The sequence below is a fragment of the Gracilinanus agilis genome, chromosome 3 (genome assembly GCF_016433145.1).
Source record: "Gracilinanus agilis isolate LMUSP501 chromosome 3, AgileGrace, whole genome shotgun sequence".
In the NCBI taxonomy this organism is placed as follows: Eukaryota; Metazoa; Chordata; class Mammalia; order Didelphimorphia; family Didelphidae; genus Gracilinanus; species Gracilinanus agilis.
In genome coordinates, this window is record NC_058132.1 from 436,916,560 (window position 1) to 436,931,060 (window position 14,501).

Consider the following 14,501-nt stretch of genomic DNA (forward strand, 5'->3'; position numbering starts at 1 on the left):
ACTTCAGGGCAATTTTGCTGAATTATTTCTGTTAGTATAGAGTCCAGGTTTTTATTAATTTCTGGTTTTTCTGGAAGACCAATTATTCTCAAATTTTCTCTTCTAGACCGGTTTTCTTGGTCTGTCACTCTCTCATTGAGATATTTCATGTTTCCTTCTATTTTTTCAGTCTTTTGGCTTTGTTTTATTTGTTCTTGTTGTCTTGAGAGATCATTAGTTTCTACTTGCTCAATTCTAGCCTTTAGGGATTGATTTTCGGCCATAATCTTCTGGTAATCGGCCATAATCTTTTGGTTTTCGGCCATAATCTTCTTGTTTTCGGCCATAATCTTCTGGTATTCCTTTTCAATCTGGTCATTTCTTGTGTTCAATTTGCTTATCAGTTCATTTGGTTTCTGAGCCTCGCTTTCCAGTTGCAAGATTCTACCTTTTAAGCTGTTATTTTCTTGCCAGATCTCTTCCATTTTCCTCAAAATCTCAGATTTGAACTCTTCCATAGGTTGTGAGGAGTTTTCCTTATTTGGGGAGGATCTGGATGGTTGTTTGTTCTCCTCCTCTGTTTGCTCGGTTGTCTGGATTTTCTCTGTGTAGAAGCTGTCGAGTGTTAAAGACTTCTTTTTTTTGTTATTATTCTTTCTCTTCTGAATTTCCTGTAACTGGTTAGCCATCATTAGCCCAGCAGCTTCTCAGGTTTATCCTCGCTCTCAGTGTCTGTCTGAGATCTATTGGCTCCTGAGGACTGAGTTCTAGTTTTTTCCAAGGTCAAGCCCCCTGGTGGATTCCCTTGCTTGAACCTCTGCAGGAGGTTTCTTTACAAGTCTCAGGGAGCTACTTCCACAGTCGTATACCCGTCTGCACTGGTTCCCCACTTAGGCTTTAGTTCCTGGTTGTGTTTGCCTCCCCCCACGCCTCTGCTCAGCCGGCACCCACGCCTCTGCTCAGCCGGCACCCAAGCCTCTGCTCAGCCGGCGCTCCGCTCCCAGCGTCCGCTCCGGCGCGCGCTCAGATTTCGCGTGCGTTCTTGACTTAATGGGGTCCTAAGTCTTGCTGCTCTCAGGAACAGGTCCCGGAGCTGCTGATGACTCGATGGGTGCCCCAAACTTGCTCTATTTCTTTTTAGCTGGGTTCAGAGCTATAGGTGAGTGTGGAGGGGGTGGGGGTGGGGCGGTTGCTCAGCTCGCGCTTGAGTGAGAGCCCTTTTTAGCTTGGAAATGTCTCGATTCCACGTACCTTCCACGCTGTGCCCTGTTGTGGGGTTCCTCCGTTCGTCTGGACTTGTTTTTATGTCCCCTTGAGGAGTTTTGTGTGTTTCGGTCAGGAGAGGTTTAGAGCTGCTTCTTACTCTGCCGCCATCTTAACCCGGAAGTCTCTACCCTTGGCATATTTTGACAAACACGACATTAGCCCACTTCCCCCAAGTCTTTTAAGTCTTTCAATTTCTGGGGTCCTGATATAATGCCTTTGGCCTCCTCTCTCCTGGGGACTTCTTCCCTTGTAGAAAACACCTTCATTGCTGCAAGGGAAAAGAAGATATCTATAAACATATTCTTTAACAGACCCTGATCAACTCCCAACACACTTACTTACCATAAAGATTATTCTAACCTTACTCTTGACATCCTATATAATTAATTCTATTAATTATAGATATAATTCATTCTACACCCATTTTAAGATTATTTAAATCACATACCCAATGAAAAATTGCCTTACTTTACCAAAACATTATTAAAAAAAAACCAACAACACTACAAACTATAGGAATATAAAAGCATAAATAAATCCACATCATAAGCTAATCAGGTCTTGTAAATCTAAGTGTCCAAAGTTTTAAAATATCATCTAATACAAAGAAAAAATCCTAATTAAATATTCTATGACAGCAATCTCAAAATTATGTGAAAAACTGACAATTTCAACTTCAAAACAATTTTAAAGCCTCAAATTAAAATTAACTCCAAAAATTCTCAAGATTGAAAATGCTTCTAAATTTTCCTAATTTTAAAACCTCTTGCACACCCCGCTTTGGGGAGTTGAGATGCTGGGGATTTAAAAACTTTTTTTTCATTCACCTTTTAACTACTTAACTATAATGCCTATTACTTTGTAGGAAAAAATGTTGCAACTAAGTCAGCTAATGTAAAAGTCTGTAGATAAAAATTCTTGTGAAAATAATTCTCTTGCTTAGGCAGTTAACTTGAGATCTCCTTAACCAAATTAGTTTTGGGTACACTTTAATTTCCTCGGTATCTATTCATTGGCAATAAGGGCTCCTTACCATTGACCTTAGGCCTAGTGTATAGGTTATTTCAGTAGCATTCCTAGGCTCAAAAGTTTCCTTTTCTCATTGTTTTCTGCCTTTAGTCTTCTAGATGTATAAACTTTACTGGTACTGGGGAGAAAGTCAGTGTTCTATCTGAACCCTATTTATTAAAAATACTGCTTAGAATCTACTATTTATGTGTATTGCTTCCTTCCTTTGTGACACTAATATTTTGCCAGGTTTTTTTTATGACCTAAATTCTTCCTCCTTTTAGGAAAAGGGACCTCTAAATTGCTAACCTCATTCACAATGGCTAAAAATTTCCATCTGCCTTCATGATTTCCATATTCTAGGCCTTGCCTTTCTAAGGCTTCCTTCATCCTATGATTACAGAAAATTGCTAAAACAGGAGAAAAGTGGGAACTTAAAATGAGGGAGAAAGGCTCCCATAATTTGGAATATTAATGCCATGCATAAGTTGGTAATGATCAGCAGTCAGTCACCTGCAGAACTTGACAGAAACTTAGCTTAGCCATTTCTCAGCCCTTCCATTCACCTTGCGACTGCATCCATAACCAATTTCCTCCATGGCATTTCTTTTCTCAATTATCTTCCCCTACAATTCGCCCTTAGATGGCAATTACCTCTAACCTTGCTCAGGGTTTAAAATTAACTTTCTTTGCTTATCAACAAATTTCTAGGCTCCATCATTTCTTTCCTGAATTCTTCTGATACTACTTTGAGACAAACACGTTCTGTAATACTGAACTAGCACTCTGGAATCTCTACTGTGAATTCTCAAATCCAACAGATATTACCTTCAAACCTCTTAAAAAATGCTACTATTTTAAACTTTTCCCTACTTTAGCTAAATTTGGGGAATAGCTCTCTTCCTTCTAGGTTCTCTCCTTATAAAAGGGATTTTGCTCAGGGTAAATTTACAAAAATTCTCAAGTTTTTGTCTGCTACAGAAATTTGAAAGGCCAAATGAAAGCAATTAAGAAAGGTGATACTTATCAGTTCCAGTGACATCTTGGGGCTCCTTCGGATTTCTCATAGGTGTCTTCTTCAGAGAATCTTTCAGATTCGGATTCTGAGTCTTGTCCATGCTTTTGGCTCCTAAGTACCTAGTTAGTTCCTAGTCTTGAGATAAAAGTGCTCCAGGGGTTGTGAATAAAATCCCTTTAAGAAGCCATATAACAAACTTGACCTTAATAAGTTTTACTTACTTCACCCACACTCCAGAACTGGGGTAGTAAAATGCAGGGCATTCCTAGAAATTTCTTAAAAATTTTCCCAGGTGAGAAATTCCTTTCTCTAATATTGGTCATGTGCCCATGATCATCTATCAGAAAAATAATGCTCATAAAATAAATAAATGCCAAATCGGATTAGTTCTCTCCACTCAAAAAGGAAAACCCAATTCCCTATAGGAACCAGGACTCCCTGGTCTTTTCAAACAAAAACTTATCTATTGTAATGGTTGCACTCTGGAAATTTACCTAAAAAAACCCCTCCAAAAATTAGGTTATATTTCATGATTCCTTTTAAAACCCATAAAACTTCTCTCGACCCAAAACTTTGGATTACTAAGGAAAAGCTAAAAAAATTACCTTTAAATCAGAATACCTATCCAATTCCCTTCTGTCTTCTTACTCTGTCCTTGGCTCCAAATTACCTTTCTCTCAGCCTGGCCTTCCTTTTGGCCTAAGGCTAAAGTGGCTCTTTCAGAGGAAAATTGTTGGTTCCTTTAAAATCCTTCAGTTTCCTTCCCATTCAAAGCAAAACCTTTCCCTAACCATATCTTGTCATTTTACAATGACACAATGACCAAAAATGAATTGTCTTTACTTCTGAACACCAGCTAATCAGAAAAACCTCGCTCTCTGGAAACAAATAACAACGTGAAAAAAAAAAAAAGTGAACTTGCAGCACTCAAATAACAAAGTTGAGATCTAGATCAAATGCATCCCATTACCCACATTATTACAACATTAAGTGCACTTTGTATACAATATTTCACACATTATACCAAAACTGGGAAGAAAAGGTTAGAATTTTAAAGTTAGGAATTTCTGGACCTCCTTTTGCCTTTTGCTGGATATCCTCCTATCCAGATCTCCAGCTCTGTCTCTTCAGCTTTTGGGAGGAATTAATTGTTAACACAACTTTAGATATTTAAATCACAAGCTTTAAGGTTATTAGTGAATCCTTTTTAAAACACATCACAAATACAATATAAGCAAAACCTCAAGGAAATGAGAAGAACTCCAGAACTTAAGTTCTTTAAGCTTCTGTGAGAAGCTCTTTTGCAAAAATTTACAACCATTTAAACTTTAAACCCTTAAGCCTTGGCTTTTCAGTTCATGAAGCAGCTTTCTCCATTTAATCAACTTAAATGTACCTTCAGGCTCCCCTACTCCAGCTCAGCTTCCCATTCGAAGCTTTCAGCCCTTTCATTCACACCTCTGAACTACTCCTTGCTTTTCTACTGCAGACATGCTTCACCCACTTTCACATGCAACAACACATACACTCTAATACCTAGTCACACTCGGAGCTTGTAGTGGGTTGAACTAGACTCCATTTTGGCCAGCTTACCTTGGGATTTTACTTTGTCACAAGTTTGCCATTTATTTAAATATTTGCATGCATTAGGCCCATACTTTGAAAACATATCTCTTGCCAGCATTGGTAGGTGGTTCTTCAGACTGTTGGTTACTTCCACCTCCTGGGTCCACAGATTTACTGTCCCCCATTTTTCCAGACACCCCCGGGCTGGTTCTGGTTCTGCGACTCTCCATGTGTCCACAGACCGTTGCCTAAACCCCCCCTTAATTAAAGAGTGGTTTGCCCCCAAATATGCGCTACTGAGTCCTTTGCTCCGAGAGCCACTTGCCTGGCCCCTCCGCTAAGCGACCTCCTGACTCAACCCCAAATGTGTGGGTACCTCACATCTTGGAGTCCTTGTTAGCAGGGCGGCTCAGGCCACAGGGACTTCGGATCTTGGTGGGACCTCCATTTATTAACTTAGAAAAAACGCAGAACTATTAAATAGTCATAAAATAAAAAAAAAAGACAGTATCAAATGCAGCAAAGAGATTAAACAAAAAAAAATAATTGAGAAGAGACCATTAGATTTGCCAATTGGATCATTGCTACTCTGGAAGGGAAAATTTCAGTTTAATGATGAAGTAAGAAGTTTAGGAATAGAGAATTGAGAAGAAAAGGAAGAGACTTAAGGAGGGGGAAGTAATGCTTCAATTTCCTTATCTTTAAACTGAGATTATTGAACTCAATGGTCTCTAAGGTACTCCTAGCTCCATTTTGTCCATAAGGATCCTGTGAGAGTTTTAAAAAATATTTTAATCTGACAGAGATTAAATGAAGATATACAATGTCCTCTATATAAATTTGTCAAAAAAGAAAATGAATTATTATCTACTCAATCTTATTCAAATGTGGTATGTATTAATTACTGTTTTCTAACTGCTCAGATCTTATACTTTTAACAATGTAGTCTAAAATTTTGCAAAAAATGAAAGCCATGTTCATTATCTTCTACTCAAGCTCCTCTGAAATTCCCTCTTCTCTCTTTTGAAAACTAGAACATTTTTCATCAAGTCATGAGGAGGTACATATGGCTCTGTGATTTCTTTATATGAAATCAAGGGTGTATAAAGACTATAAACTAAGTGCATCAGCACATATGACCTATAATCTCTGCATACTCATACATTTAATTGTTTGGAGCCTGGTTATAGAACATCATTGACAGACAACATGTTGATCTCTTATGATTAATTATATAGAACATCTTTCAGAACAGTCAAGTCATTTGATCTCCATAATCTGATACCAAGATTTAGTCAGTCAATAAACATTTATTAAGGGCCTTCTATATATTAGGCACTCTGCTAAGTTCTAGAGGTAGAAAAAAAGACAAATGAAAGAAAAGAAAACAACCAAAATTCCCTGAGACAACATGCAAACTATTGACAGGAGAAATTGGAGATAATCTACAGATCTAAGGTATTTACATGTAAAATTAAGGAGGATTAGTAATGCGTTTAGCTCAACAGTATAAAAAAAATATAAATTCCTACCATATCAATGGTACTAAGATATATTCTGGGGACACAAGGAAAATATATTTCCTAAGAAAGAGCTTAGACCTTTTTTCTTCAATATTTTATGAGCATTATTATTTCTAATGTGGATTAGATTCCCAATTCCAATACTTATTAGCCATGTTGGCCTTGGTCAAGTCATATATATTCTTGGAATCTCAGTTTCCTACTCAGATGGAAATCCCTCTACAAAGGAAGAAAAGAAACAAGCATTTACAAAATGCTTGCAAAAACTATGCTACCTTTCTTAGGAGCTGTACTAAGAAAGTGCTTGAACTCTGAAGAATATAATCTGTTCCTGTTACTTAATCATTTAACTACTAGAAATGGTGATCCATTCTTCCCCACATCCAGACCATTTAAATTCTCCATTCAGAGACCTTTTATTCATTGGCTTTTTAAAAGATTCAGCATTCTGGCCCAAAGTCTAGGATCAACAGCACTGTTGTTGATTCATAAATGGATTTCATTAAGAGGTAATTAAATGAAAGTTTCAGAATTAAAACTGGTCATGGGAGGCATTTTCATAACTGATGGTATTTCAGTTTTATGGATTGAACATTACTTTTACCATCTTACTAGAATATTTTTGTTTTGCCCTTAATTATGCTACATTCATTTACTTTCAGGCTTCCAGTCTGTCCAAACTGAAAGCAAGCTTCAAGGCTGAATTCTTTTTAGTCCCCCAAGGAAAACAGAGTAAAATAGGACAGCATGAGTTGTTCTTGCCCACAGTTCTTTTCTATTTGTACTATATTTATCTTCATATATTGAAAACTGTTCCTGTTTCAGCATTGAAATGTTGATGTGCTTAACAAATTGAATTTTTCTTTCCTACTGCATCTTTCATTGGTTAGAGTACGAAGGTACTGTGGATTTCCTTGTAGCTATTTTTTGTCAGTGCCAGTTACAATTTAGTGCTGTGAACTGGTTTAAGATTGCAAAAATGCTAAGATCTTATCCCCCTTTTACTTTTTCTTGATTTCCTTCCAAGCCTTCTTTGAATTTTTTTTAATAGAACCTAAATTGCAAAGTATTTCATAACAGATTTCTCAAATAAAAAAATGATCCCGTTAGACTGCTATATAAGCTTATATCAGAAATAATTTGAATTTCTTTAAGATTTCTTCTTATGTCTTGCTCTGCAAAATAATCTATTTCTAAGCTAAATTGAGTCATGATTTAATTATCTGATGAAATCCATTTTATATTCATAACATTCAAATCTTTAATGTTTAAAGGGAGAAAGACAGGGCAGAGAAAAAGAGAGGGAGAGAAATACTCAGGGTAACTCCACTGGGTAATTTTATACACATTGTGCAATCCTCCTACTGAAGGTATTAAAGACATATTTTTAAAAGATTTGGCAATGGATAAGCTATTTGAAACATTTGATACAATGGGTCCACCTGTGGATTGAAATTCAATTTAGTTCTCAGAACAATTAAGTACCTAATTGATATGTGAGAGGAAGGATGCTGCTGATACAAATGCAAATGAAAAAATAATAATAAATTAGTTCCTGTACTTATGGAACTTGTACTCTTATTAAAGGTGTAGAACTTAAAAGGCAGAATTTATATAACTCTTTTTTAACCATTTATTAATATTCATTTTTAACATAGTTACACGATTCATGCTTCTACTTTTCCCTTCACCACCCCCCCCCCCCGCACTCCTGCCACCCATGGCCAATGCACATTTCCACTGGTTTTAACATGTGTCATAGATCAAGACCTATTTCCAAATTGTTGTTAGTTGCATTGGCGTGGTAGTTTCCAGTCTACATCCCCAATCATATCCACCTCAACCCATGTGTTCAAGCAGTTGTTTTTCTTATGTTTCCTCTCCTGCAGTTCTTCCTCTGAATGTTAGTAGCGTTCTTTACCATAAATCCCTATATCAGTCTCTGTGTACAGTGTTCTTCTGGCTCTGCTCCTTTCACTCTGCATCAGTTCCTGGAGGTCTCTCCAGTTCACCTGGAATTCCTCCAGTTTATTATTCCTTTTAGCACAATAGTATTCCATCACCCCCATATACCACAATTTGTTCAGCCATTCCCCAATTGAAGGACATCCCCTCATTTTCCAGTTTTTTGCCACTACAAAATGTGCAGCTATAAATATTTTCGTACAAGTCTGTTTATCTATGATCTGTTTGGGGTACAAACCCAGCAATGGTATGGCTGGATCAAAGGGCAGGCAGTCTTTTATAGCCTTTTGGGCGTAGTTCCAAATTGCCAGCCAGAATGGTTGGATCATTTCACAACTCCACCAGCAATGCATCAATGTCCTGATTTTGCCACATCCCCTCCAACATTCATTACTCTCCCCTTCTTTCATTTTAGCCAATCTGCTAGGTGTGAGGTGATACCTCAGAGTTGTTTTGATTTGCATTTCTCTAATTATTAGAGATTTAGAACACTTTCTCATGTGCTTATTGATACTTTTGATTTCTTTACCTAAAAATTGCCTATTCATGTCTCTTGCCCATTTATCAATTGGGGAATGGCTTGATTTTTATACAATTGCTTTAACTCCTTCTATATTTGAGTAATTAGACCCCTGTCAGAGTTTTTTGTTATAAAGATTTTTTCCCAATTTGTTGTTTCCCTTCTGATTTTGACTACATTGTTCTTGTTTGTACAAAAGCTTTTTAGCTTAATATAATCAAAACCATTAAATTTACATTTTGTAATTTTCTCTAACTCTTGCTTGGTTTTAAAATCTTTCCTTTCCCAGAGATCTGACAAGTATACTATTCTGTGTTCCCTTAACTTATTTATAGTTTCCCTCTTTATATTCAAGTCATTCACCCATTCTGAATTTATCTTGGTGTAGGATGTGAGATGTTGATCTAGACCTAATCTCTCCCATACTGTTTTCCAAATTTCCCAGCAGTTTTTGTCAAATAGTGGATTCATGTCCCAAAAGTTGGGCTCTTTGGGTTTATCATACACTGTCTTGCTGACATCATTAACCCCAAGTCTATTCCATTGATCCTCCCTTCTATCTCTTAGCCAGTACCATATTGATTTAATGATTGCTGCTTTATAGTATAGTTTAATATCCGGTACTGCTAGGACCCTTCCTTCACATTTTTTTTCATTATTTCCTTTGATATTCTTGATCTATTGTTATTCCAAATGAAATTTGTTATAGTTTTTCCTAATTCAGTAAAGAAGTTTTTTGGTAATTTCATAGGTATGGTGCTAAATAGGTAAATTAATTTGGGTAGGATGTTCATTTTTATTATGTTAGCTCGTCCTACCCATGAACAGTTAATGGCTTTCCAATTGTTGAGGTCCAGTTTTATTTGTTTGGAAGTGTTTTGTAGTTGTTTTCGTATAATAGCTGTGTTTCTTTTGTTAGATTGATTCCCAAGTATTTTATGTTGTCTAGGGTGATTTTAAATGGTGTTTCTCTTTCTACCTCTTGCTGCACTAATGTGTTGGAAATGTATAGAAATGCTGATGATTTATGTGCATTTATTTTGTATCCTGCAAGTTTGCTAAAGTTGTTGATTATTTCTACTAGCCTCTTAGTTGATTCTCTAGGATTTTTTAAGTATACCATCATATCATCTGCAAAGAGTGATAGCTTAGTCTCCTCATTGCCTATTTTGATACCTTCAATTTCTTTTTCTTCTCTAATTGCTATTGCTAGTGTTTCTAGTACTATGTTGAATAATAGAGGTGATAATGGGCATCCTTGTTTCACTCCTGATCTTATTGGGAAGGCTTCTAATTTATCCCCATTTCATATAATGCTTGTTGATGGTTTTAGGTATATATTGTTTATTATTTTTAGGAAGGGTCCATCTATTCCTATACTTTTCAATGTTTTCAATAGGAATGGAGGCTGTATTTTGTCAAAGGCTTTTTCAGCATCTATTGAGATAATCATGTGATTTTTGTTTGTTAGACTGTTGATATGGTCAATTATGTGGATGGTTTTCCTAATGTTGAACCATCCTTGTATTCCTGGTATAAATCCCACCTGGTCATGGTGGATTACCTTCTTAATTACTTGCTGGAGTCTCTTTGCTAATATTCTATTTAAGATTTTTGCATCTATGTTCATTAGGGAGATTGGTCTATAGTTTTCTTTCTCTGTTTTTGGTCTACCTGGCTTTGGAATCAGTACCGTATTTGTGTCATTAAATGAATTTGGTAGGACTCCTTCTTTGCTTATCATATCAAATAATTTGTATAGTATTGGGATTAGTTGCTCTTTGAATGTCTGATAGAATTCACTTGTGAATCCATCAGGTCCTGGTGATTTTTTCTTAGGGAATTCCTTAATGGCTTGTTCAATTTCTATTTCTGATATGGGATTATTTAGGTATTCTATTTCTTCTGCTGTTAATCTAGGCAATTTATATTTTTGTAAATATTCATCCATATCTCCTAAATTGTTATATTTGTTGCCATATAATTGGGTGAAATAGTTCTTAATGATGGCCTTAATTTCCCCTTCATTATAGGTGAGGTCTCCCTTTTATCTGTAATATTGTCAATTTGGTTTTCTTCTTTCCTTTTTTTTATTAGACTGACTAGTACTTTGTCTATTTTATCTGTTTTTTCAAAGTACCAGCTTCTAGTCTTATTTATTAATTCAATAGTTCTTTTACTTTTGATTTTATTAATTTCTCCCTTAATTTTTAGTATTTCTAATTTAGTTTTCATCTGGGGGTTTTTTATTTGTTCGCTTTCTAATTTTTTGAGTTGCATGCCCAATTCATTAATCTCTGCCCTCCTTAATTTGTTAATATATGCACTCAGGGATATAAATTTCCCCCTGAGTACTGCCTTGGCTGCATCCCACAGATTTTGGTAGAATGTCTCCTCATTGTCATTCTGTTCAATGAAATTGTTGATTGTTTCTATTATTTCTTCTTTAATTGGTTTTGGAGAATCATTTTGTTTAATTTCCAATTGGTTTTTGATTTGCCTGTCCAGGTGCCCTTACTAATTATTATTTTTATTGCATTATGATCTGAGAAGGTTACATTTATTATATCTGCTCTTTTGCATTTGTTTGCAATGATTCTATGTCCTATTACATGGTCAATCTTTGTGAATGTACCATGTGGATCTGAAAAGAAGGTGTATTCCTTTTGGTCCCTATTTATTTTTCTCCACATATCAATTAAATCTAATTTTTCTAGGACTTCATTCACCTCTCCTACCTCTTTCTTATTTATTTTTTGGTTTGATTTATCTAGATCTGAAAGAGGAATGTTTAGATCTCCCACTATTATGGTTTTACTATCTATTTCTTTCTTGAGCTCTGCCAGTTTCTCCTTTATGAATTAGGATGACATGCCACTTGGTGCATAGATATTGAGCAGTGTTATTTCCTCATTGTTTATACTGCCTTTAATCAGGATATAACGACCTTCCCTGTCTTTTTTAATCCTATCTATTTTTACTTTGGCTTTGTTCGAAATCATAATAGCCACTCCTGCCTTCTGTTTCTCATTTGATGCCTAAAATATTTTGCTCAAGCCCTTAACCTTAAACTTGTGTATGTCCACCCGCCTCATATGTGTTTCTTGTAGACAACATATGGTAGGATTTTGGTTTCTAATCCACTCTGCTATTTGCTTCCGTTTTATGAGCGAGTTCATCCCATTCACATTCAGAGTTACAATTATCAGTTGTGTATTCACTCACATTTTTGTATCCTCCCCTAGTCCTGCCCCTTCTTCTTACACTATTTCCTTTTAAACCAGTGTTTTGCTTTAAGTCAGTAACCCTTATCTCCTCCCTTGATTAACTTCCCTTTCTACCTCCTCCCTTATTATTCCCCTCTTTTTATTTTTAAAGGCCTAATGCATCCCCTCCCCCTTCTTCTCTCCTCCCTTTTTTGACCTCCCCTTCGTTTATCCCTTCTGACTTTCTCAGTAGGGTTAGATAGAATTTTATATCCCAATGGATAATATAGATACTCTTCCCTCTCAGGGTTAATTATACTGAGAATAAGGTTTAAACATTCCCTCTTAATGCTCTCTTCCTCTCCTTCTTATAATAGTATTTTTCCTTTCCCCTTCCCATGCCCTCTTTGTGTGTAATAGAATATCCTATTTTTCTTATTCATTCAAGTTTCTCTTGGTGTCCCCTACTATTCACCCCCCTTTTTCCCACCCCCCCCATATCATCTTAGACCATTTAGTATTCCAACCTCTCCCTTTGAATTATTCTTCTGATTATTATAATAATGAATACTATAATAGTGAATAGAGTTCACTACAGAGAATTATACATAGCTTTTCTCCACATAGGAATACAGATAATTAGATCTTATTGAGGCCCTTAAAGATGCAAATTTTAAAAAATATGCTTTCTTTCCCCTTTGTTTCTTATTTACCTTTTCATGTTTCTCTTGATTTTTTTGGTTGGATATCAAACTTTCCATTTAGTCTTGGTGTTTTCTGTGCAAATACTTGGAAATCTTCAATTTTATTGATTGCCCATACTTTCCCCTGGAAGTATATAGTCAGTTTTGATTGGTAGTTGATCTGTGGTTGAAGACCCAGTTCTCTTGCCTTTCTGAATATCGTATTCCAAGCCTTGCGGTCTTTTAGTGTGGTGGCCAGATCCTGTGTGATCCTGATTGGTGCTGCTTGTCATGTGAATTGTCTCTTTCTGGCTTCTTGTAAGATTTTTTTTCTTTTACTTGGAAGCTCTTGAATTTGGCTATTATATTCCTTGGTGTTGTCTTTTCTGGGTCTTGTGTAGAGGGTAATCTATGGATCCTTTCAATGTCTATATTGCCCTCTTGTTGTAGAACTTCAGGACAATTTTGCTGAATAATTTCTTTTAGTATGGAGTCCAAATTTCTATTAATTTCTGCTTTTTCAGGAAGACCAATGATTCTCAGATTTTCTCTTCTAGACCGGTTTTCTTGGTCTCTCACATTTTCATTGAGATATTTCATGTTTCCTTCTATTTTTTCAGTCTTTTGACTTTGTTTTATTTGTTCTTGCTGTCTTTAGAGATCATTAGCTTCTAATTGCTCAATTCTAGCCTTTAGGGACTGGTTTTCGGCTATAATCTTTTGATTTTCCTTTTCAATCTGGTGATTTCTGGTGTTCAATTTCCTTATCAGTTCATTTGATTTCTGAGCCTCACTTTCCATTTGCAAAATTCTGCCTTTTAAACTGTTATTTTCTTGCCTGATTTCCTTTTGAGCTATTTCCCATTTCTCTAGCCAAATCTTTTCCAAGTTTTTCGTCATCTCAGATTTGAACTCTTTAAGAGCTTGTGACTAGTTTTCTTTTTTGGGAGGGATTGGATGTGATTGCTTGTTTGTTCTCTTCTTCTGTTTGTTCTATTGTCTGTATTTTCTTTGTGTAAATGTTGTCGAGTGTTAGATTAACAACAAGAAGAAGAAATCTCTTTCTCTTCTGGGCTATCTAATTCTGGGTTGCCATTTTTAGCCCAGCACCTTCTCAGCTTTATCCTCATGCTCAGGGTCTGTCTGAGGCTCCTGAGGTCTCAGGTCTGGTTGTTCTCAAGGTCAAGCCTCCTGGTGGTCCCCCTTGCTTGATCCTCTGCAGGAGGCTCCTTTACATGTCTCAGGGAGCTGCTTCCACAGTCGTATACCCGTCTGCACTGGTTCCCCACTCAAGGTTTTAAAGGCTTCGCTCGTGCCTGCATCCTCCTCCACCCACGCCTGCACTCAAAGTCCGTGTGTGTTCTTTAGCCTTTTGGGGTCTTAAGTTCTGCTGCTCTCTGGAGCAGGCCCTGGAGCTGTCAATGACTCATTGGGTGCCCCAAACTTGCTCTACTTCTTTTGCGCTGGCTTTGGCACTGTAGTTGGTTTGTGTGGGGGAGGGGGTTGCTCAGCCTGTGATTTAGTGAGAACGGTTTCACCCCTTTATAGCATGGAAATACCCCGATTCCACCTACCATCCACGCTGCGCCCTATTGTGGGGTCCCTCCGTTCATCTGGATTTGTTTTTATGTCCCCTTGAGGAGTCCTCTATGTTTTGGTTAGGAGAGGTTAAGTCGCTGCTTGTTACTCTGCTGCCATCTTAACCTGGAAGTCTTTATATAACTCTTTAAGAGCAACAAAGTATTTGACATATGTTATCACATTTGA